At 43.4% G+C, this 23,665-nt stretch overlaps 1 protein-coding gene across 6 annotated transcripts in view; it reads right to left on the bottom strand.

Annotated features, from left to right (window-relative positions):
* Mtfr1 (mitochondrial fission regulator 1) overlaps positions 1 to 4,378 on the bottom strand; it is a 33,503-nt gene extending 29,125 nt beyond the window's left edge. For 2 of the 6 annotated variants that reach the window (NR_045575.2, NM_026182.6), the window contains exon 1: positions 3,405 to 3,583. The gene's annotated coding sequence lies outside the window, so the exon portion shown is untranslated. The other 4 variants (XM_011249708.3, NM_001253391.2, NM_001253390.2 and 1 more) reach the window with 4 other exon arrangements.
* Positions 4,379 to 23,665: the final 19,287 nt, after the last annotated feature.

Genomic DNA, 23,665 nt, shown 5'->3' with positions numbered 1-23,665 from the left:
TGGCCAGTGTGGCAAGCTAACCTTATGACACAATAGTGATTCCCTAAGCAGTCACCAATAGCTCTCTTATGGACACAAGATCCACTCAACAAAAGAAATCTTGAATGGTATGAGAAACCTAGCCAACTACCAAGGGCTGGTGAAGTCATACAACGATGTTATTAAGCCAGCACAATCCTACACTCTAAGTTATTTATGCTCATGCCTACAGTAAGTATTATTCTCATCCCTCACTAGCTCTGTTATTTGAGGCAGGGTTTCTCATAGGCCTGGGCTAATCAACTGCCTAGGATAGGTGGCCTGTGAGCCCCCAGAATCCTCCTGTCTATCTCCCAGGAACTCAGATTATAAGTGCAGGGCACCATGCCCCCCCTTTTACAAGGTTACAGGGATCAAAGAAATAGCATTAAAATCGGCTACAGATTGTTTCCAATGTGGTGGTTGAGGTTTGCTCTGTTGCTCTGTATTGCAATGCTACATTCTATACCAAGTCTCCGGTTACAAGCTTTTGTTGTGCAAACCTTGTTCCTTGATTTATAACGATTGCTTAAATAAAATTGGCTACAGCCAATTACTGGAGGGATTAGAGGTAGGTGGGTTTAGAGCGGCCTGGTTGTAGGAGAGAAAAGAGGAGGACGAAGACCAAGGGAAAACAGAAGCAGCCATGAGGGGAGAGGCACCATGAGGGGAGAGGCATCATGAGGGGAGAGGCGCCATGAGCACATAGCCAGGAGAAACAGCAAGTATCTGGGGTACACCACTGGGGAGGTAGCCAGCAGGCCTGCAGTTATAAGAGTAGATTAGGGGTCATGCCCCAGTAATTGTCAAAGCCAAATAAAAGAACAGTAGTCTGAATCCCATTTATTTGTAAGCTAGTCAGGGATAAGCTTAAATTGGTTGTCCACATATGTATGGATACATATGTAGAGCTAAGCATACTTTTTCCTGGAAACTTTGTGATGATGGTATACAGGCTAATAACTAGGCTACTCTAACATATATTATAAGAAACAAACTACTTTTATGGGAAGGGCTGTAGCAAGCAGTTAGAGAGAGAACCAAGAGTAAATGAGAATAAATAGAAATTAGAATCTATTTAAGAACACAATACATACTAACTCCTTGCATCAAAAAAGACAATCTACATTCCAGTGTCAAACACTGATGTAAAATCAAGAATAATCAAAGTAACAACAACTGATTAGTTGAAAGTTTCCTGGTTTTTGAGAATGAGTCTTCCTCTGCTTATGTTCCAAAAGTTTGCTGATCTTTTCCTCAACAGAGTGTGACCTTTTTTCTTTTGCTTGTTATTTAATTTTTATGTATAACTATTTTGCTTGCATGTATACATATAAATATACATATACATATATACTACATACTTGCCCAGAAGCCAGAAGACACTGGATCCCCTGGAATTGGCATTATAGACAGTTGTAAGCCATCATGTCAGTTCTAGAAATGAGCTCTTACACAAGAAAGAGCAACAAGGGCTCTTAACTGCTGAGCCATGTCACCAGACCCCTGTTGTTTGAATGGCCTTAGAAGGCTGAGGTTGATACTGCACACCTAGTATCTGGTGTCTGACGAAGATCCCATAAGCTACGGAATTATTAGCTAGTTTGGCTACATGACCAGCTTGGTTATTTGTTAAGACTTGTTTTATTTAGCCAATATACTTGTATTTGCCAATATATAGTATATTGATGGAGCACGCCAGTCATCTCAGCACTTGGGAGAGGAAGGTAGACCCCTCTGAATTCCACGCAAGCCTTTTCTACACAGCAAGGTCCATGAAAACTAGGGCTATACAATAGATCCTGTCTTAAAAGCCAAAAACAACAAAAAGGATGTATGGTTAGAGACCAGAAGAGAGCTTCCTGCCACTTAGAGCTGGAGTTATACATGTGTGCCACAAGAGGGTACCCACAAACATTGCACACCCAGCTCTATAAGCAAGCCTAGCTCATCCTCCTCCACTGTCCATCAAATCCTATTTATACCCTCCAAACAACACATGTCCTTCACAGGTCTTGAGCATGTGTGTCCATCTCAGCTGACATCACTCTGCCAATCAGCCCTGCATCTGCGGATGCAGCAAGAAACTGCAACACACCACCATTATGGAGCACTTCTCTCCCTAGAGTCTGACAAATGCAGCTCAACTACGAAGACCAATACATGCATGTCATTAGCAAATAAATCTTAATCCCATGTCCTTTCACGTGCTTGCTTTCGTAGAACATCCTTTCGCCTAGGTCCACTTCAGCTACATGTTCCTTCACGTGTTTAGCCCAGCAGAACACCGTACAACACAGTTTCTAAAGAACCCTTAAGTTTCCTCTTCAGTTACTAGACTTGCATTTCAATTCAAAGATTAGGGTGTTGATAGAGAGTTAGCTGCACATCGTGACTGAGACTTTTCTTAGCTCGTAAGCATTTTATAGTCAAACTCGGTTGTATATAATCGCAAACCCATTTCTATTACCTTCTTTTTAAAAATAATTTTTACCTTTTAAATGATTTTTGTGTATGTACAATATATGTGATCAATATATGTGGACACAACTTACTTTCATGTAACAAGATAGTAAGTGTCACAACTTCCTTGACTAAGTCATTGTAATGTAAAACAACTACATACACTAGGAAAAGGTGACTGGAATCGGGCGTGGTGACTGAGGCAGGAGGTTTTAGGCAGCTCAACCTAATCTACATAGTGCATTCCACCCCAGCCTAGAGTAAGGAAGACAACTCTGTCTCAAAACCAAACCAAACAAAAAAGTGAACGCTAAATTACCAAGTATCATGAAATACTCCTTAATATTCTTTTCCGGATGTGGTGAAGCAAGCTTTAAATCCTGTAGTTGGGAGGTGGAGGGGGTAGGATCCGAACTTCTATTGACCATCCTCAAGCACAAAACGAGGTTTAAGCCAGAAGAGGTTACATCAGACCAATCACAAAACAAACCATCAGGCGGAAAGAAAGGTTTGGTTAAGTTTGACTTCAGATCTCAAAGTTTCTGTAGTCTGGCTACACGCAAACTGCGCACGCTTAGAAAGTTCAGAGCTGCCAGCCGACAATGACAGGAAAGTAGGTCCAGGTAGAACAGGCTGAACGCCGTGGGCCGCCCCGTTCAGCCCGGATCCAGCGAGGGCACAACGCCGACTGCGGGGGATGGGAGCCAGGCCGGCGGCCCGCGGAGCTCAGCAGGCCAGGCGCGGGCGAGCCGGAGGGCTGCTCTCTGCTCCGGGCTTCCGCGGCCTCCCTCCCGCTCGCCGGCCTCCCGCGCCGCGCCCCGTCCCCTCCCTTGTCCACAACACGGCCTCCCGCCACCGTTCAGCTCCGGGTGGTAGCCATTCCCCACCCCGCCAACCGCTTTTCTGTCCCGGGCCCCACTCACCTCGGCTGCGCAGCAGCCCTCACCTTCGCAGCTGCTCAGCCTTCCAGATTGGCTGTCCCAGGACCTTATGCCAATCAGCCAATCCCCGCCCCTGGCCCGGCCTAGGCTGACCAGTGAACGGCTCGCTGAGGCCCGGGGGCGGGCTCAGGAGAGGCCGGCGGAAGGCGTGTCTGCTCGCCGGCCACGCCGGCTACCTGTCCCGGGCTCTGTGCGCACGCGCGGTGCCCAGTAAGGGGCGTGTGCTTGCTAGTGTGCCGCGCTTTGTCTTGGGTGCTTCTGCCCCTGTTATTTTTGTTGGTAAACTTCGCCCCTTTTGGGTGTAGGAATACCCACATTCCGAGTGAAGTCTCAAATGTGTGCCCGCTGAAAGGAGCTAGGTCCTTAGCCTAGCCTAGCCTAGCCTGTGTCGAGCCCTTCTCAACCCACGCTCTGTGGGGACTTTGTCTGCCAGGGCGATCTGTTTCGGGCCTCAAATCCCGGACGTATGTTCTGGAGGAGTGGAAGGCGCGGCTCAGAGGGAGTGAAGACTTTTCCTGCCTTCAGTTCCCCCGCCTCAAAGTCTGCCTAATTGGTGTGCGTAGTTTTTAATGAAGGGTTATTCTAGATTTCAGATAACCTAGTCATGAAAATACGATCAGTCTGTGTCAAGTTAGCTATAAGCAGCACGGTGGTGTGTGTGGGTGCGATAAAACGTGAATATGGAGGGAAAGCCTATCAGTAATTCAAGAGGCCGCTCCTACCTGGGCGTGGCGGCTCCTGCTATGTAAAACGAGTAGTTTGAAGTTGGAGGCTGGAGGATCCAGAGTTGAAGACCAGCCTATGTCCAAAACAACCTGGAAGAGGGTGGAAGAGTTGAGGTGGGAAGTGGGCAGCAGCTGTTGCTACTTCGCCTTCTCTCTTACCCTCTCATTGGAGCGCTGGTGTTCTTACCCTGGATGGCCTAAATTCCTCCTGGCTACTGCTTTGGATTTCACCTAGAGCTTCAATTCAGTTACTCAGCAACGGCTCGTTGGGAGCCCATTATGACAGTACAAAGTTGGTGGGGTTTGTTTGTTTGTTTGTTTGTTTTTTAAGCCTTGAACCACACCCTGAGTAAGCCTACCAAAAGGCAGGGAGATCAAAACAAGGTTAATTAATATATGTGACCAAGTGTTATAACGTTTTAAGTACAAAAGGGCCTGACAGGCTGTGACCAAGGCTGGGAGAGAGAAGCCTGAGAGAGCAGTTCAGGGAGGGGTGCTTGGTCTGAAGGCTGATGAAAAGACAAAAGCTGCTGAAGTGAACTGGTAGGGACCACACACCAGGGCGACCATTCCAATGATACTTGTAGGATTTACTGCTAAGCTATTAGTTGCCTCAGGATCCCTGGTCACCAGCTGTGTGACCCACAGGTGACTCTCAGCTGCCTGCCACCACACAGGCCTATGTGATTGTCTATGTTTAAGAAGAAGGGTATCTGAAAGCACCCATCAGTTGGAGATGGCTTAAAACCTGTTTTTTGTTTTGTTTTGATTTGATTTGATTTTTTCTTTACAACTTCCCTCCCTTCCCACCTTGCTTTACCCTCAAGTGCCCTGGAGTGGCCCTGAACTTTTTGACAATCTAGATGAAGGTGCAGTGACTTAAACCTGAGTAATTTTATCACAAATTATTGTTTCTCCCAGTAATGGAATCATTTCTAAGAATTCTGACCAAGCTGTGTGCCATCTCATTCAATACAATAACACAAAGAGCCTATCAACATGGTGCCTGGTACCAAACCCTGGTGAAGGAAAAAGAGAGTTTGAAATACATCCAGCCAGGATCTAATCGAAGAAAGACCTGCAGTCCTTATGCTTTTGAACTTTTAAGCTTTGCTTTGCTTTTGTTTTGCTTTGCTTTTGTTTTGTTTTGTTTTGTTTTCGAGACAGGGTTTTTCTGTATAGCCCTGGCTGTCCAGGAACTCACTCTGTAGACCAGGCTGGCCTCGAACTCAGAAATCCACCTGCCTCTGCCTCCGGAGTGCTAGAATTAAAGGTGTGCGCCATCACTGCCCAGCAAGATTTGCTTTTTGAAAGAAAAAAAATATTTGTTTTACAGAAAAGTGCCAAGGGGTAGGAAAAGTTCTGATGTTACCTCACCCAGTGTTCCCTAATCTTACATTACTGTGATACATTTACAAACTAGAAATCCAACACTCACACATTACTACTATACTGGCTGATTTAATATCAACTTGAAATGAAATTATCAGACCAAAGTTATCAGAGCGGAAGGAGCCTGAGTTGAGAAAACAACTATACAATCCAGCCGTAAGACATTTTTCTCACTTAGTGACCAGTGAGGGAGAGCGCAGCCCTTGATGAATGGTAACATTCCAGGGTTGGTAATCCAGTGATTCATAAGAAACCAAGCAGAGCAAGCCATGAGAACCAAGCCGGTAAGTAGCACCCTCCATGGCTTCTGTATCAGTTCCTGCCTTCCTCCCCCTGTTCTTGCCCTGCTTGAGTTCCTGTCCTGACTTCCTTTGAACATCAACATGAAAATGTAAGCTGAATAAACTTTTCCTTCCCAACTTGCTTTATGGTCATGGTGTTTTATTGAAACAATAGAAACCCTAACTAAGACAATTACTGACAAAAAAACTCCAGACTTTATTCAGATCTTATTACTGCAAGGACTGCACCACACGTGGCACTTAGTCATCAAATCACCTTGGTCTACACTCCTCTTTTTTTTACATCTTATTCTTCATGAGTTTGACGTGACTGTTACAGTTTTGAGGCATATAGTCAGATATTTTTGTATAGTGGACCTAGATTTGAAATTGTCTGGGTTTTTCTATATAATTAACCTATGATTATAAGCAGGAAAATGCTACATATGGAGATATTTGACTCATAATACCCACAAGAACATGTTGTCCTCGTGTGTGTGTGTGTGTGTGTGTGTGTGTGTGTGTGTGTAGGTTCTGCATATGTTTAAGACAAGTCCTAAACCCTGCCCACATTTATGAGGACAGGACTATAGGATGAAGTCTCAACTCTGGGAAAGAGTAAACAGAGTAACCCAGGTACATTCGCACACACAGTTTGGGAATTTCATTATCAGGAAAAATTTTCCTCTTTTATTTATAGTTAATCACTAATGTAGACTTAAACACACACAACTATGTGTTGTTTTAAATTTATCCTGTGATTTTTATTTCTTTGCACAAGGCACTCATGAAGCTCTTTTGGGTTGGCTTATGTGGCCCTTTTATTGTGGGTTAAGTCCATACTCCTGACTCATTTTGTGTATTTCTTGCTCCAAAATGGATAATCAACCCTTTCTTGAAGGAGCCCTAGAATGGAGTTTAAAAACAAAGATTTAGATACCAAGTATTCTGGTGACTGCTGGCGTATCTTTGAACTTACACTGTGAGCTGACAAAACTGATTTATGTTCACCATGTTGTTTGTTTTTAGGAATTACTTGATGAGCTGGAGAGGTGGCTCTGTAGTTAGGAACACTGCCTGTTCTTCTAGAGGTCCTGAGTTCAATTCCCAGCAACTACATGATGGCTCATTACTATCTATAATGGGATCTGATGCCATTTCTGGCTTGTAAACTTGCATGCAGATGGAGCACTCATATACATAAATATGTGAATAAAAACTTTGAAAAGAATTGTTTGTATTTGTATATATCTGTGAGAGTATATGGCCTGTGCATGTGTGTAGAGGCCAGGAAAGGACCTCAGCTTTCCTCCTCTAATCCTGTTCACCTCTTCCTTGGAGACGAGATCTCTCCCTGCATCTGTGGCTTTCAGTTTCTTAGTGAGGCTTTGCCTTCCTCAAAGCTGAAGTTTTATGTGTCTCATTAAGTGGGTCCCGGGATCTGAATGTTGTTCTCATGACTGCACACAAGTGCTCTTAAACACTGACCCATCTCTCCAGGTCCTTATCATGTTTATTAATTATTTGTTTATAGCCCTGAGATAGCTACCTCATTAAGGTCCACCTCCTAGTGTAATTCCTCCTTGAACAGGGATGGGAGTTAGTAACATAGTTCTTATGAGAATATAGCAAGTGCCTGCGGATGCTGATTTTAAGATCAGGTTGCAAAAAGATCTCAGCCTTGACCTTGGCTTGCCTACTCTTGTCTCTCTTTCCCTCACTCTGAGGAAAGCCAATGGCAAGGGGTTCTCTGGTCAACAGGCAGCAATAAAAGTCCAGTGTTCAGTCTGTGGCAGCCTACATACTACTAAAAGCCATGTGGCTTCAGCATGAGAAAGATCCTCTTGCCGAAGCCTTGAAATGACTGCAGCCACAACTAACACCTCTGTGATACTTTTGTAAAATACCAAGACAGAAGCACTCAGCTAAGCTTCGGTAAACTGCCTGTGCATTAGGCTTGATACAATCTGTAGTACGCTGATAGGAAGTAAGAGATGATGAGTCCAGCTTCTCTCCCACAAGCTCATTGGTTCCTACATTACAGTTTGGAGCTACTAATATATATGCACAAACTCCCACTAAGGTGGTTTGGAACAAATGGCAGATATTACAGGGCAATCCACTTGGGGATATTAGAAGAAAATGGAGGTTTTTTTCTTTAGTATATTTGATCCTGGAGGGCTCCCCATCCCCCAAATGGATAGTTCTGCTTTTTCTGAAAGAATCTTGAATAACTGAACTGTCTGCCATTTGAATGAAGAGAGGGAAATGAATCAGCAGTTGTCTTGAAAAGGCCCTTTGACTTTCAGAGGCCAGGGTGATGCCTCACTAAATGAAGGCTGTTGCCACCAAATTTCACAGCCTGTATTTGATACTGGGACCCCGTGGTGGTTTGAATATGCTTGACCCAGGGAGTGGCACGATAAGGAGGTGTGGCCTTGTTGGAAGAAGTGTGTCACTGTGGGGGAAAACTTTCAGAACCTTTTGCTAGCTCCCTGGAAGCTAATCTTCTGACTGCTTTTGGATCAAGATATAGAACGCTCCACTACTCCAGAACCATGTCTGCCTGGATGCTATCATGCTTTCTGTCATGATGATAATGGGCCAAACCTCTGAAATTGTAAACCAGTCCCAATTAGTTTTCTTTTATAAGAGTTGCCTTGGTCATGGTTACCACATGGTTACTAAGACACATTCCCATACACAAAATAAATAAATGTAGCAAAGAAATTTTTCTTTTGACTTTGTGTGCCTTTGGTCCCAACAGGACAGCTCAGAGAATCCTTGAGGACTACTGTATAGCATCTGCCATTCTAAGGTCAATTTCATTTTATCACAGAGACCCCCCCCAAAAAAAGGACAAAACCAGAAATTCCTGCCCTTATGATCCAGTGTTTAGTAAGACAGGAGACGGAATAATGACCTCGTTAACCCGTCCCATGCCAGGCTGAGTGACAGTCGCATTTGGTAATACAGATTAAGTTATTTACATGGGGTCGCTTCTAGCAATCAAGATTCATTTCTTCTTGCGCTGCTTTTACCTTGGCTTAGCAGCCTTGGTGTAGGAAACGAATCGCACAGGGTTCTTGGTTAGAATCAATTTTAATCTAAATATGACCAAAGCATCACATACACTGAAGAAAAAGTGTGATAGAAATCCTACAGTATGTGTCAATGGAGAAGGGCAGAGTCATATTCCAGACTGGCATCTGCAACAGGCTGAGGAATTCAAGGACTCATAATGTTAAATGCAGAAAATAATTTGAAGACTAGTCACTGTCAAGCAGTGTTGGAGGTTTTATTGAAGCCATGTTTAGGCTTGGGAGATGACTCAGTGGATGAAGCACTTACTGTGCACGCTGAGACCTGAGTTTAGATCCTTCTAACCCACTTAACCAGGTATGCTAGCCTTTACCCCAGGCCTGACACCTGGGGCAGGAGGCAGGCACAGGAGAATCTCCCTTTGCCAACTAGCCTGGGTATGCACTGACACACACTAAAAAACCTTGTAACAAACAAGGTGGAAAGTAAGAAGAAACACACCTAAGTGGCCCTCTGATCTCTACATGCATGCTGTGACACCTGGACACACACACAGAATTTGTGTTTAAGATCTATTTTTATTTCTGTATATATGTTTCTGTGTGAGGATATGACACACATACTTTTAAAAAGACTTTTTTTTTCCCCTTTCTTTGTGTTGTTTTTAAGACAGACCCTGTCTGTCCTGGAACTCGATCTGTAGGCCAGCCTGGTCTCAAGCTCACAGAGATCCGCCTTCCTCTGCCTCCCAAATGCTGGGATTAAAGGTGTGGGCCACCACCACCTGGTTAGAGGCGTTTTGATAGACCAGCACAGTCAAGAGCATGGATGTGTGCTTCTCAAAGAGGAGTCGCAGAATCTAAGCTAGACACAGACAAGTGTTGTTATAGGTTCTTCAAGAGAGTTGCAATGGTCTCAGAGTTCACCATATGTCTCTCCGCTTACATCCCATCATCCTCTGGGGTTATAGTGTGGCCCCTGAGATAACTTGGATAGAATTATGATCTGGTAAAGTCAAGCTATGAGTCACTAGAGTTGCACAAAGAGCTTAGTACATTTTTTCCCTACAAGTGAGGTTTATGGTGAGATTTCTAGAAGATTACAGATTGACATCTGGAAGGGAGAGAGGCCCTAAGCAGTTGTTAATTGTTCTGGAATTCTTGCTTTGTTGGTAGCGAGAGGCTTTAGCCAGATTCCAAGGTGAAGAGGATCCTTTTTTCTTTCTGTCCAGTTTTCATAAAAGCCACCTTCAGCAATCAGTAGTCTACAGTACTGCTACCTCTATAGGCTCTTCCTTCCTCTGATTCATTAAATTTTTAAAAAAATTATGCCTCTCTGTGTGTGTGTGTGTATGTGTGTGTGTGTGTGTGTGTGTGTGTGTGTGCATTCATAGGCATAAAAATACCATGGAACCTGTGGTATTGAGATCAGGGAACAACTCTTTTTTTTTTTTTAATTTTTATTAAACTATTTTATTTATTTACATTCCAAAAGTTGCTCCCCTTTTCGGTCTCCCCTCCCCAAGTTCTTCACTCCTTCTGAGAGGGTGCTCCCACTCCTGCCCACTCCTCTCACCCCCACCAGCACCCCTCTTCCCTGGGGTATCAAGTTTCCACGGGATTAAGCGCATCTGTTCCCACTGAGGCTAGACAAGGCAGCCCTCTGCTGCATATATGGTCCGGGCCAGGAACCAGACTATGGTTCTTTGGTTTTTGGCTTAGTCTCTGGGAGCTCTGAGGGGTCCGGGTTAGTTGACATTGTTGTTCTTCCTGTGGGGTTGCTATCCACTTCAGCTCCTTCAGTCCTTCCTCTAACTCCAACTCCATATTGGCCCCCGACCTCAATCCAATGATTGGCTGTAAGTATCTGCATTTGTCTGTCAGTTGCTGGTAAAGCCTCTCTGAGGACAGCCATGCCAGGTTCTTGTCTGCATTCACAATATGGCCCTCGTAATAGTGTCAGGATTTGGTGTTAATATGGGATAGATTCCAAGTTGGGCTGGTCACTGGGTGGCCTTTCTTTCAGTCTCTGCTCAAATTTTGTTCCTGTGTTCCCTTTAGACAGGAACAATTCTGGATTAAAAATTTTGAAGATGAGCCGGTGGCCCCCTGCCTCAACTGAGGGCCATGTCTATCTCCTGAAGGTGGTCTCTTTCAGTTCCACCTCCCAACTGTTGGGCATTTTGGCTAATGTCATCCCCATTGAGTTCTGGTAGCCTTTCACATCCCAGGTCTCTGGGACTTTCTAGAAGTTCCCCTCTGCCTCCCAACCCCGACTACCTCATATTTTGATTCATTTTCCTGATCTTCTGGCCGTCCCTCCTGTCTCTCCCCATACCTGCTCCTGCTCCTCCTCTCTCTCCCCTCTCTCCAGTTTCCTCCCTCCCTCTGCCTCCCATGATTATTTTGTTCCCCTTCTGAGTGGGTTTCAGATATCCACAGTTGGGCCTTCCTTCTTGTTAAGCTTCCTATGGTCTGTGAGTTGTAGCGTGGGTATTCTGAACTTCTTGGCTAATGTTCACTTATCAGTGAGTGCATACCATGCATGTCCTTTTGGGTCTGGGCTACCTCACTCAGGATGGTATTTTCTAGTTCCATCCACTCACCTGCAAAATTCATGATGCAGAGGAAAACTCTTAGGAGTCACTCTCTTCTGCCACCTTGCAGTACCTGGGACTCAAACACAAGTCATCAGGTCTTTAAACAAGTGCCCCTGCTCACTGAACCATCTCACTGGCCTGATGATTCTTTCGTTTTTTATTTGCCCGAGTTCGTGTAGCCTTTTGGCGGACATTCGTCTTTGTTTGCTTTCTTTGGTTGCTTGCCCGGTGCTTTGCGTTTTGCTGGGTTTTGTCTTCTCTTGAATTGGGTCTGCCTTATGTCTCCACGCTGGCTTTGCTCTGCAACTGAGGGTGAGCCTGAGCTGCACATCCTGCTTTACCTCTCCAGTGCTGGGATTCCGGCCATTTGCCGCAGTGCGTGGTATCTGGTGTACCTGCTAAGTGAGTGTTCTACCACTTCCTCGAGCTACATCCCATTCTGATTCTTCTGAAACGAACCCCAGCTAAGTCATTCCATTGAGAAGTGTTTCAATGTATACAATTAAAGGACAAGAAGTCATTTTAAAATATAGCTGTAATACATAATCAGAACTAAAATGCTTGCTTTGTTTTATTGTCTTTGTTTTTTGAGACAGGGTCTTAGGTGGCCCTGACTTGCTTTGTATTCTTGGTCCTTTTGCCTTCACTTCCCAGACAATTTGGTTATGTGTAATCAACCCAAGATCAATTTACTTATTAATATCAGATGATACTCCAGCTTATCGTGCTTGGTTTGGTTTGGTTTCCTCATTTGTTCAGATGAGTCTTGAAGCTTTTGGTTCTCCTGTTTATTTGTGATAAACCTCTGAGATAGCTTTTATTTACTTAGTTTAACTGGATGGGTCTCCCAAGAAAGCCACACCTTGCATTTGTGGCTATTTCTCTATGATCTATTGTAACGTACAGATATTCCACTTTTCCCTTTTATTTATTTGTTTCTGTTAAGAAACTTACTTTTGTTCTTTAGAATTTCTCACATTCTGGCTATTGCTAGCTGCAGTGACATTTAACAGAGATCTCTGTTTCCTTTCGCTGTCTATAAGCTGGTGCTCATGTGTAAAGGGTGGATCTGATTCAGATTGGCTGGATTCTATCATAAGTGGCAGGGTGCCATTCCATCAGAAAGCACATAATGATTTGCCAATTGTTTCTTAAGGTATGGTTTCCTGTTATACAGCTCAGGCACTGGCTTTGTCCTCATTCTACCACCCAGAGTGGCCTTGAACCTGAGGTTCTCTTGCCTGGGTGCTAGGTTCATAGGCACCACCATGCCTGGTTTGGTTTCTTTGTTTGTTTTAGGTTTTGTTTTGTAATTTTAATATTGATTATTGGTGATCATTAAAGGTTCCCAAAGAGTGCTATTTAGTTATTCCTTTATTTGTTACCTAAATAGTTAAAAAAGAGACACACAGCTAGAAGAAAACCAGGTTGAATTACTTCTTTCTTTCATTCTTCTTTTTTTGTTTTATTTCATAACACTGGAGATGGAGCTCAGATCTCTACATGATACAGAAGTGTTCTACCACTGTTTTTGTTACCTTTACATATAATTCTTAGTGAAAATGCAAGTTTTATGGTTGATTTGATTCTCTTTCTTTTTTTTTTTTTTAACCAACTATTGTTAAAAAGATGACTTGCTTAGTTAGATTCTCTGTGATGGTTCATTTTGTTGAGAACAACTGGACTGAGACAAGCCCTGGGCAGTAGTACAGCACATCTTTGGAAGTGTTTCTGGCTCCTCCAGAGATGATTAACTCGTGAAGGTTTAGACCTAGAGTGGACTCACCACTTACTGCCTGCCAGACTCTGTTATTTTTGTCCTTGCTGTAAATAAACTTGAGAGAGTAAAGACTTAGGGCTAGTGAGATCGCTCATTAGTTATGAGCAATAGGTTTTCTTCCAGAGGACCTGGGTTTAAGTGCCAGCACCCATGTGATAGCTCACAACTGCCTGTAACTCCAGTTTCAGGGCATCTAATGCCCTCTTCTGACCTCAGTGGGCACCAGACATACATATATGCAGGTACACAGACATACATGCAGGCAAAACAACGTTTATTTGGGCTCTGCTTTGTGGATGTAGTCCATTGTGGTGGTGTGAATGGCAGCCAGGGCAGCTTATAGCTGTGTAATGGAGCATGAGGCTGTGCATCTGTATCTCTCTGTCAGGAAGCAGAGATGGACAGGAAGCCTGCTGAGCCATAAATGTGACACCTCTCCCTTTTCAGAGAGCCATTTCCTACAGCTTGCCCCCACATCCTAAGGCTTTACACCCTTGCCTAACAACACTGACAGCTGGGAGACAAGGGCTCAAGAATAGTAGCGGGGGGGGGGGCACATTTTAGATCCAAAAGCAAAGATTTTTAATATAGCAGCATTATTGAAAGTGGTGTGTTAATCTGGAACTTTGTGAAAGAAAAACCAATTCCACAATTTTGAGTCAAATTTGAAGCAAGATTTAATTAAGTACTGATTAGGGTAGACTTACCAGAGTAAGGTCCACTCTCTGGAGTCACAGCAAGTGATGGCAAGCCACAAGTCATACGGGCTTTTAAAGGACAAAACCATATGGCCATCGAATTTCCAATGTGGCTTTGCTCTTTTCCAAGAAGTATAACTTACAAGATTCCAGGGAGTTACCTGGTCCTTGGCAGGTAGGGTGTACAGGCTGCTTAGGCTCTTACAGGTGGAGGGTGGAGGTAGACATGAAATGGTTGTGAGGGGCGTGCTCTTGGGATCTATACCATACCTTGACCGACCCCTTAGACTCACTTTTTCTTCTCCATGCTCCTAGCTGTTCTCCTCTGCCTTCCGGGCCATGCTGGGCTGAACTGCCCAAATAGACCAAAATGTTACCTGTGGTCAAGATCTGGGCTAGATGTGTACAGGTCCCTAACTATAAATGAAAGGACTGAATCAGGGCTCCCATAGATTCATAGAAGTAGTAAGGTAACTTTGTTTAAAAGCAAAGCAACTGTACAGATCTGATGAAACAAATACTGGTAGTATTGACACATGATGCATGAGTGATGGTTTTCAAGGTAGGGGGTATAGTTGGGGTGGTTCTCTATTTCAATTGATACGTAATATATTCATTTTCTACTGCACATATCTCTTCATAATGCATCTGGGTTTAATCATGTGCACACCCAGATTGGCATTAGAGATAAATAAGGGAGTCTCCTACAGATCCATTGAAGACACAGTTTGCTTTACTGCACCATCATCCAAAACCAGTTAAGGCCAAATCAGTCTTTCCAATCTGTGTTCCATACACTGGAAATAGATTTGAATAGAAACTGTCTAAATTTCATTGCTATTATTGGCAGAGGAAGTTAGCTCAGAGAGGAGAGTATATATGGTCATAAATGTGTAGGTTCATGGTAGAGCCTTTTCCTAAGCATGAAGAAGACTTGCATTAGAAGCATCCACACTCATACTCAGGCACATACACTCCCCAACACACAGAGAAAATAGAGTCAGAGGGACAGAGTCAGACAAAGGGAAGGGAGGAGGAGACAGAGAGAGCATGAGAAAGAGAGATGGAGACAGAGAAAGAGGCAGAGAGAGAACTTACAGGAAGACAGACAGGAGAGAGAGAGAATAAGACTTGCATAAATGATTTCACTTAATGCAAAATAATCACATACAAAAAAAGGATTTTATATCCCATTTCCAAGTAATGTTATCCTTGCTTTTTAACTTTTCTTTATTTTTGTGGACTCCTGTAATGATTACGGTGTTCTGTTTTGTTTTGTTCAACTTGACACAAGCTAGAGTTATCTGGGAAAAGGAAACTCAACTGAGAAAAATAAATGTCTTTATCAAGTTGGCCTATAGGCAAGTGGGGACATTTTCTTAATGAGTGATTGATGAGGGAGGGCCTAGTCTCTGTCGGCAGTGTCATCACTGAGCAGGTAGTTCTGAGAGGAATAAGAAACTGTGAGTCTGGTGAGCAAGTAGCATGGCTCCATGTTCCCTGTTTAAGTTTCTGCCCTGACTTCCCATGTGATAGAGGCAACTGTGAGCTGAAACAAACCCCTTTCTCCCCGAGCTGCTGTCAGTCATGGTGTTTATCACAGCAATAGAAGCCCAAGACGGCTCACATCCTGTCCCACTCATTTCAACTGAGAAAGCTAGGTATACCTTTCTGTATTTTTAATAATCTTATCAGACATGGCTTATGTACTCATGTATGAGATGGGATGGGGTGAGAGGGATGGTTAAGAGCAGTAACTGAAGAGCAATTAAGAGGACTTTTTGTTCTTGCAGAGGACCTTTTCCAGCACCCACATGCAGCCTGCAACTCTAGTTCCTTGGGGATCCAGTGCCTTCTTCTGACCTTGGTGGGCATCAGCCATGCACATGATGCCTGCACATATATGCAGGCAAAAATCCCATACACATAAAATAATATTTAAATATTTCTGCTATCATTTTTTATATATGCTTTTTACATATGCTTTTTTATATATGCTTATATATGCTTTTCTGGTACTACTTAAGACTGTAATCTTACAATGCTGTTTATACAACTCTAGACTTCATTTGTTTTTAGTTAAATTACATTTCATTATTTTAATCTTTAGATTGATTTATTTAATGTGTACGGATATTTTACCTGTGTATCATGTACATGACTGGTGCTTGCAGAGGTCAGAAGATGGCAATGGAACTAAATGGAACCAGTCCCCTGGAACTTAAGTACAGACAGTTGTGAGTCAAACCTGAACCTTCTGAAATCGCAGCAACTGCTTCTCAATCACTGGGCCATATCCCATCTCCTTGAGCTTTTCAGGCAAGGTCTCACTTTGTAGCTCTGACTATCCTCAAACTCAGTCTTCCTACCTGTTTCCCTTGTCCTGGTGCTATATGTTTACACCACTATCTGAGTTCTGACCTGTTTTTATTTGTGGTTATACAATGGCCCAAAGCCTTTAGAACTATCATGATTTACTCAAATGTTCCACTAATTCTTTCTTTTTACCTTATTGTTCTTATTAATTTTTGTGGTTCTCAGAATGAGCCCTCACCTCACGTCTACCACTGAACCATGACCTCCGAACATTCCATTCATCCTTGCTGAGGCAGCTTTTGCTTGTTTTTCAACTTTCTGCATAGTCCAGGCTGACTTGGAACTCACAATCCTTCTGCCTAGCCTTTCATATTAAATGGGGTTCCTTAAAGGGACAGAACTGATAGAATGTATACATCAAAGGGGGATCTATTAGACTGACTTGCTGAATATGGTCTGAGGAGTCTAACAATTGCTGTCTCAGGATGGAAAGTCTGAGAATCCAGTAGTTGTTCAGCCCACAAGGCTGGACGACTCAGTCCCAAGTTGGTGCTGGAGGCCTGAAGGGCTGCTGGAGAGCCACTATAGCTTTTGTTATGATGGCAGTTTGAATGAGAATGCCTCCACTAGGCTCCTATATTTGAATGGTTGATCCATAGTTGGTGGAACTCTTTTGGGGAAGGCTTAGAAGTGTCCTTGAAGGAAGTGTATTACTCGGGATGGGTTTTAAGAGTTTCAAGAGCCCACTACAGATCCAATCTCATGCCCCTGCTTGTGGATCAAAACTGTAAACTCTCAGGTACTGCCCCCACCTTGCCTACCTGCTGCTATGCCTGACAATATGATTGTTATGAACTGACCCTCCGAAGCTAAGCAAACCCCCAGTAAATGCTTTCTTTTATATTTCTGTCTTAGAGTTTTACTACTGTGAACAGATACCATGACCAAGGCAACTCTTATAAGGACAACATTTAATTGGGACTGGCTTAAGGGCTCACAGGTTCAGTCCATTATCATCAAGGCAGGAACATGGCAGCGTTCAGGCAGGCATGGTGCAGGAGGAGCTGAGAGTTCTACATCTTCATATGAAGGCTGTTAGCAGAATGTTGACTTCCAGGCAGCTAGGATGAGGCCTTAAAGCCCACACCCACAGTGACACATTTTCTCCAACAAGGCCACACCTACTCTAATAGGGCCATATCATCCAATAGTGCCACTCCCAGGGCTGAGCATATACAAACCATCACAGTTGCCTTGGTTGTGGTATCTCTTCACAGAAATATAAAAGTTGGGGAGGACACACGGTCTTTGTGCTCATAGATAAGCATGAGGGATGATAAGCAGATAGGTTCTCCTCTTCAATGGAAGGAATGTGTGAAGTGGTGGGCTATAAGAGCCATTAAAGCATTTAAGAACCCTTATTAAAAATAGGTTTTGAAAAATCTAAGCATACAAATGTATATAGCTGTTTTCCACTGGGAATGGATACTGTTAATAGCCTAGTGAGCTGTGCTGTCTTTGAGGCCAGGCCTCTCCTGAATCCCCCAGACTATTAAGTTAATCCCAGACTCTTCCTGCTTACACCTTTATCTTTACCTCTCAGTCAATAGAAACCAACCGTAGGGGAGATGTCACATATTCTTTATAGGCTGGTGACCTCCTCCCTATCTGTGTGATGGAGACCACACTAGATCCTAGGCCCTTATGCTATAAAACCTATCATTATGAAAGAGGTTACATATACTAGGCAAAATATTGTTATAATTGTCATGAGAAAACCTTTGCTCAGAGTTGTACTGTACTTAAATATGTCTAAAATAAACGGCTCAATGTCAGTCTCTAGAAGTTTGAAGTAGCAGAGGCTAACTCAGTTGTGTTGAACGGGATTTCCTTCTTGCCTCACATACATGTCGCTCTGCTTGCATCTGCAGGAACCCTTACAAAAGTAACTAAGATAGTCATCTATTATGAACCGTGTTGCACTAAACATCATTCTTCTCATAAATTTATATGCATTTTTTGTTTCTATGGTTTAGATCAGTGGTTCTCAAACTGTGTCTCTCCACCCCCTGAGGGGGGGTGAACTACACTTTCATGGGGTCACATTTCAGACATCCTGCATATCAGACTTTTACATTATGATTCATCACAGTTTTGAATAGCACTGAAATAACTTTATGGTTGGGGGTCACTACATTGGAAAGAGCTGAATTAAAGGCCACATTAGGAAGATTAAGAGCCACCATTGTGATGGTTTGTATATGCTTGGTCCAGGGAGTAGCACTACTTGGAGGTGTAGCCTTGTTGGAGTGAGTGTGGCCTTGTTGGGGTAGGTGTGTCACTGTGGATGTGAGCTTTAAGACCCTCATCTAGCTGCCTGGAGGTCAGTATTCTGCTAGCAGCCTTCAAATGAAGATGTAGAACTCTCAGCTCTACCTGCACCATGTCTGCCTGGATGCTGCCATGCTCCCACCTTGATGATAATGGACTGAACCTCTGAACCTGTAAGCCAGCCCCAATTAAATGTTATCCTTATAAGAGTTGTCTTGGTCATGGTGTCTGTTCACAGCAGTAAAATCCTAACTAAGATTCCCATCTAATTTAATTAGGGTGGCTTATGTGAGCATAGGTTGTGTGGGGGGGGGAGGGGGGGGTGTTACAAGAGCATTTAACAATGGCTATGCCTCTGAAGAAAATGATTCTCCCTTCCACAGCAACCATGAGTCATCAATAGCTCCTCAAGAGGGGGTAGGATTTTTGAGTTTCCCTTCATCCAAGATGGAATATTGACATGTTCCATCTTGTGAAGGTCTTGTGACAGTAACCAAAGCCACTATAATTTCATGGGTGCAATGGTCAGGTCACGTCAAGAAGACAGCAACTAGCAGTAATCTTCTGTATCCTCTGGCTCTTACAATCCTATTCCTCTTCTGAAATCTTCAGAAGGTGGAGACGGTGACAGTGACGTCTCATTTAGAACTCAGCACTCAGTGGTCACATATTCTCAGAACTTTGTCTAGATACAAGACTCTGCATTAACCACTGCCTACTGAAAAGAGAAGCTAATACCAGGTCCATTTACAAAAACAACATTAACAAGTTCTCTGCTCCCTGCAGATTATGAGCTCCCAGCCATGAGATTTTTGATCATGTTTATGGTACTAGGCATGGATCCCTTCTTGTGGAACAGACCTCAAATCCAGTCAGACAGTAACTGGTTACTCCTATGCCAGGGTTCCAACAGGCATATCTTGCCTTGAAGGTTTTGCAGGATTCACAGCTGGGTAAAACTGCTGATTTTTTGCCCCCCAGGAATCTGCATAATATGTCCTAGTATTACGAACACTGTCCAATAGGGAGGCGACCGCTAGCTTAGTTCCAGCTTAATTTCTCTTTGCAAGCAAAATATTCGGTATCTTCAGCACCAAAGTTTTACTATTCAGTTCCAGTGGGTTACAAAGAACAGTGGAAATAGCATGTACTCACTGGGACCTTAGAATCTTCAGATTCATTCTTTTTTTTTTTTTTTTTTCAGTCAGGGTTTCTCTATGAATCTATTGGCCAGGCTGTCTTGGAACTGTCTATGTAAACCAGACTGACCTCAAACCCAGAGCTATATCTCCTTCTGCCTTCTGATAGCAGGGATGACAGATGGGCATCACCATGCTTAAATAGACTTTTAAAAAGATTTACTTTTATTTTATGTGTATTCCATGATTTTGCCACATTTGTCCAGGTGTGGTTGGAAGCCAGAAGAAGGTGTCCGATTTGGAGCTGAACTTACAGGTATTATAAGCTGCTTGACGTAGGTACCACAAACCAAACTTAGTTTTTCTGTAAGAGCAGTATGTACTCTTAAATGCTGAGCTATCTTTAAATATATACTATTCTCTTTCTCTCTCTCTCTCTCTCTGTCTGTCTTTTCTTTTTTCTCTTCTTTTCTTTTCTCTTCTCTCTTCTCTTCTCTTCTCTTCTCTTCTCTTCTCTTCTCTTCTCTTCTCTTTTTTATTTTTTTCTTCTTGAGACAGAGTCTCACTAAATAGCCCCGGCTGCCCTGGATCTCACTGTGTAGATCAGGCTGCCTGTGACTTCACAGAGATCCACCTGCCTCTGCCTCTGAAGTGCTGTGATATAATGTATATACCACCACACCTGGCTAAAGATTCCTTATGATGATGGTGATGGTTGCTGCTGCTGCTGCTGCTGATTTTTATAATAATAATGATAATAATAATAATAATTAGAGTTACGCTTGTGCCTGTGAATATCTGCAGAAGCAAGAAGAGGCTTGTTGAATTCCCCTGGAGCTGGAGTTACAGGCTGTTGTGAGCCACCTAACATAAGTGCTCTTAATTACTGATCCATCTCTCCAGCCCCAGAATCTTTAGTCTTCGGGTCACAATTGCTGGGTCAAAGTGTAGTATTTTCTGGAATAGATTTTGATTCACTGCTCTTTACAGTGCTGTGCAAATTTACATCTTCACAGAACTGAATGGGAGTCCTTGCCCTGCTCACTGTACCTGCTGTCATCATGGTGGGACCTAGACTTGGCCATCAGATATCCAAGGGATTGCTCTTACTTTTACATTACATTGTATTTACCGACAGACATGAGTTTGCCTTCCTTTTCAGGTTTTCTGGCTACATTTTTCATTTTATGGCAAATATTATAGGGTTTTATTCTGTTTTTGTCTCTATCAGTAATATTCCAGATTATGTTGTCTACTGACACCTTTTATGCATTTTAAAGCACATATTAATTATATGCAGAATGGATTGCACTAGATGTTCATCATGTATATAGAGTATTTGACATAGTCATCCTTTATCATCCTCTCTTGCCTGCCCTCCTCCTGTTTCTGATCTCCTCCCTCCCTCCCTCCCTCCCTCCCTCCCTCCCTTCTTCCTGCCTCTTTCTCTTACTTCCTTCCTTCTTTGTGAACCAATGAATTTAGTTGGGTTAAGCAGATTATCATGGACAACTTGCAGTTTTCTGAAAAACATGTATTTCCCTCCCCCAGCAATGATTAACTGCCTACGGATCCTCCAAAAGGAGAGAACTAACTCCCATAGACATGCTGTGACGTGCTACCTGCTCACATTTGAGGGTTTTGATGTTCTATTGCTGAGAAAGGAAGGGCCTTGAATATGCTAGGGAAGTCCTTTACCACAGAGCTGCACCGTACCACCTAAATTTGCTTTCAATATTTATTGTGTAAAAGAGGACTTCATATACTAAGGCATGTGTGTGGATATCAAAAAACAACTTCCAGGAGTCTGTACTCTCCCTCTACCATGTGGATCCTGGAACTAAACTCAGACCATCAGTGTCTTTATATACCGCTCTCCCTCCAGCCCTGGTTGAAACCCTCATCTTCCTGCTTCCATCTCCCTACTCATGTGACTACAGGTGTGTGTTACCACACAGGGCAAATTACAGTGTGTGTGTGTGTGTGTGTGTGTGTGTGAGAGAGAGAGAGAGAGAGAGAGAGAGAGAGAGTGAGAGTGGGAGAGAGAGTGAGAGTGGGAGAGCGAGAGTGAGAGAGAGTGTTTGATGATGGAGAGACAGTTTGAAGGGCAGACATACCCACCACAGTGTGCACTGTGCCAGAGGACAAGGCTGTGGAATCAGTTCTCTCCTTCCTTGATGTGGTGCAGTGTTTTGGATGTGAAATGTCCACATTAAGAGACAGTTCTAGGAAAAGACTTTTGATGTTTTATAGTCTGCCCTTCCCACCCCAGTGTTCTGTCCTGGTTTGTTTGGTGATTTTTGTCAACTTGCCACAAGCTTGAGTCATTTGGGAAGGACTCTTAATTGAGAAAATGCTTTCATAAGATTAGCCTGTATGCAAGTCTGCTGGGCATTCTTCTTGATTAATGATTGATATGGGAGGGCCCAGCCCATTAGGGGCAGTGCCACCTTTGAGCAGGTGGTCCTGGGTTGTGTAAGAAAGCAGGCTGAGGAAGCCAGTAAGCAGAGTGCCCCGTGACCTTTGCTTCTTTTCCTGCTTACTGTGATGTTGGAATGTGCATGGAACTAATGTTGGAGTAATCCTTTTCCTCCTCAAATTGCTTTTCCTCACTTTTCCCCCTCTAGAAACCACAGCAAAGGATATCTAACTAACACAAAAATTGGTGCCAGGAGTGAAATGTTGCTGACAAACCTGAGCATGTGTTTTGAGGATGTTTGAACTTTGGACCTTTGCGCTAGAAAAGCCATGGCGTGCTCAGAGCTTAATAAGCTGTGGTTGTGTGAACTTGGAAGATAATGCTGAGAGTAATCTTGCCGCTGGAGGCCCGGCTGGTGAAGTTTAAAGAGAAGCAAGGCCATTATCAGGGCCATTTGTTTGTTATTTTGAATTAAGAATAGTAGTTCTAGTCACTGGGAAAGGAAAATTTGGCTGTGATTAACAAGAGACCAAAACCGTGAAAACGAAACTTTGCTTTCCTAGGTCAGCTGATACTGGCCATGTAGGACTAAGGAGTCAGCTGCAATTAAAGAGATCAGCATCACTTTGGCAAAAACCTCGGAGAAGTGTTTCCTCGGGGCCAGCACACAGGAGCTGGGATACAGAGGGGGCCAAAGTTGCTTCTCATTCTGGCAACCAAACTTGGTAATGTGTAAGAGCTACCCAAGTGGTGCTGGTTTTGAAGGCCTGAAAGGAGTCATGCAGAAAAGCTGAGGTTTTGACACTGTGGCAGGATCCTGAAGAGAGTCTAGAAGAGGACGTTAGTGAAGGTGCAGCCTCAGTGGCAGTAAAAGCCTCAGTATTGACCGGATCATGGAGCAGAGTTGAGGTGTGGCACTGTGAAGCAAGGTCAGAGTCCCCAAACAGAGCCCAGGAGAAGCTAGTGATAAATGTGCATCCCATTTGCAGTAGAGACAGCAGACTTTTGGAGAGGTCAGTATAATGTGACGGCCATCAGAGTGGAGCAAGCCTGAGCCTATGAGACAAACTGTGTGTACGGTATGTAGCAGACCTGGAGACATGGAACTCCCTAAGCCCTTTGGAGGCCAGAGGATCCTGAGTGGGTTCCAGAAGTTTCTCACGGAGCTTTTATACTGTTGGACTTTGGCTTTGTTTAGGTTCGATTGTGACTGTGCCCTGGTCATCCCCTCTTGGATTAGGAACTCAGTTAACTTATTTTGATTTTACAGGAACCTAGTTATGAACCTTTAGATATTTTAGAGAAACGTTGGAGTTTTAGAAATATTGGATTTTTAGAAAGATATTGAACATTTCAAAAAGAGTCCATATGTTTAGTGTCTGACTTTTTAAAGACTGTGGTGATTTTGAAGTTAGGATGTTTTATATATGATATTAATACCAATATATGAGATCCTGGGGATAGGCAAGAAAGGGAAGGATACTGTTAATAGTGTTGTATTGGTGTGTAAAGTTAACAAGG

This window comes from Mus musculus, chromosome 3, assembly GCF_000001635.26.
Source record: "Mus musculus strain C57BL/6J chromosome 3, GRCm38.p6 C57BL/6J".
In the NCBI taxonomy this organism is placed as follows: Eukaryota; Metazoa; Chordata; class Mammalia; order Rodentia; family Muridae; genus Mus; species Mus musculus.
This window is presented reverse-complemented; position numbering and strand designations above follow the sequence as displayed.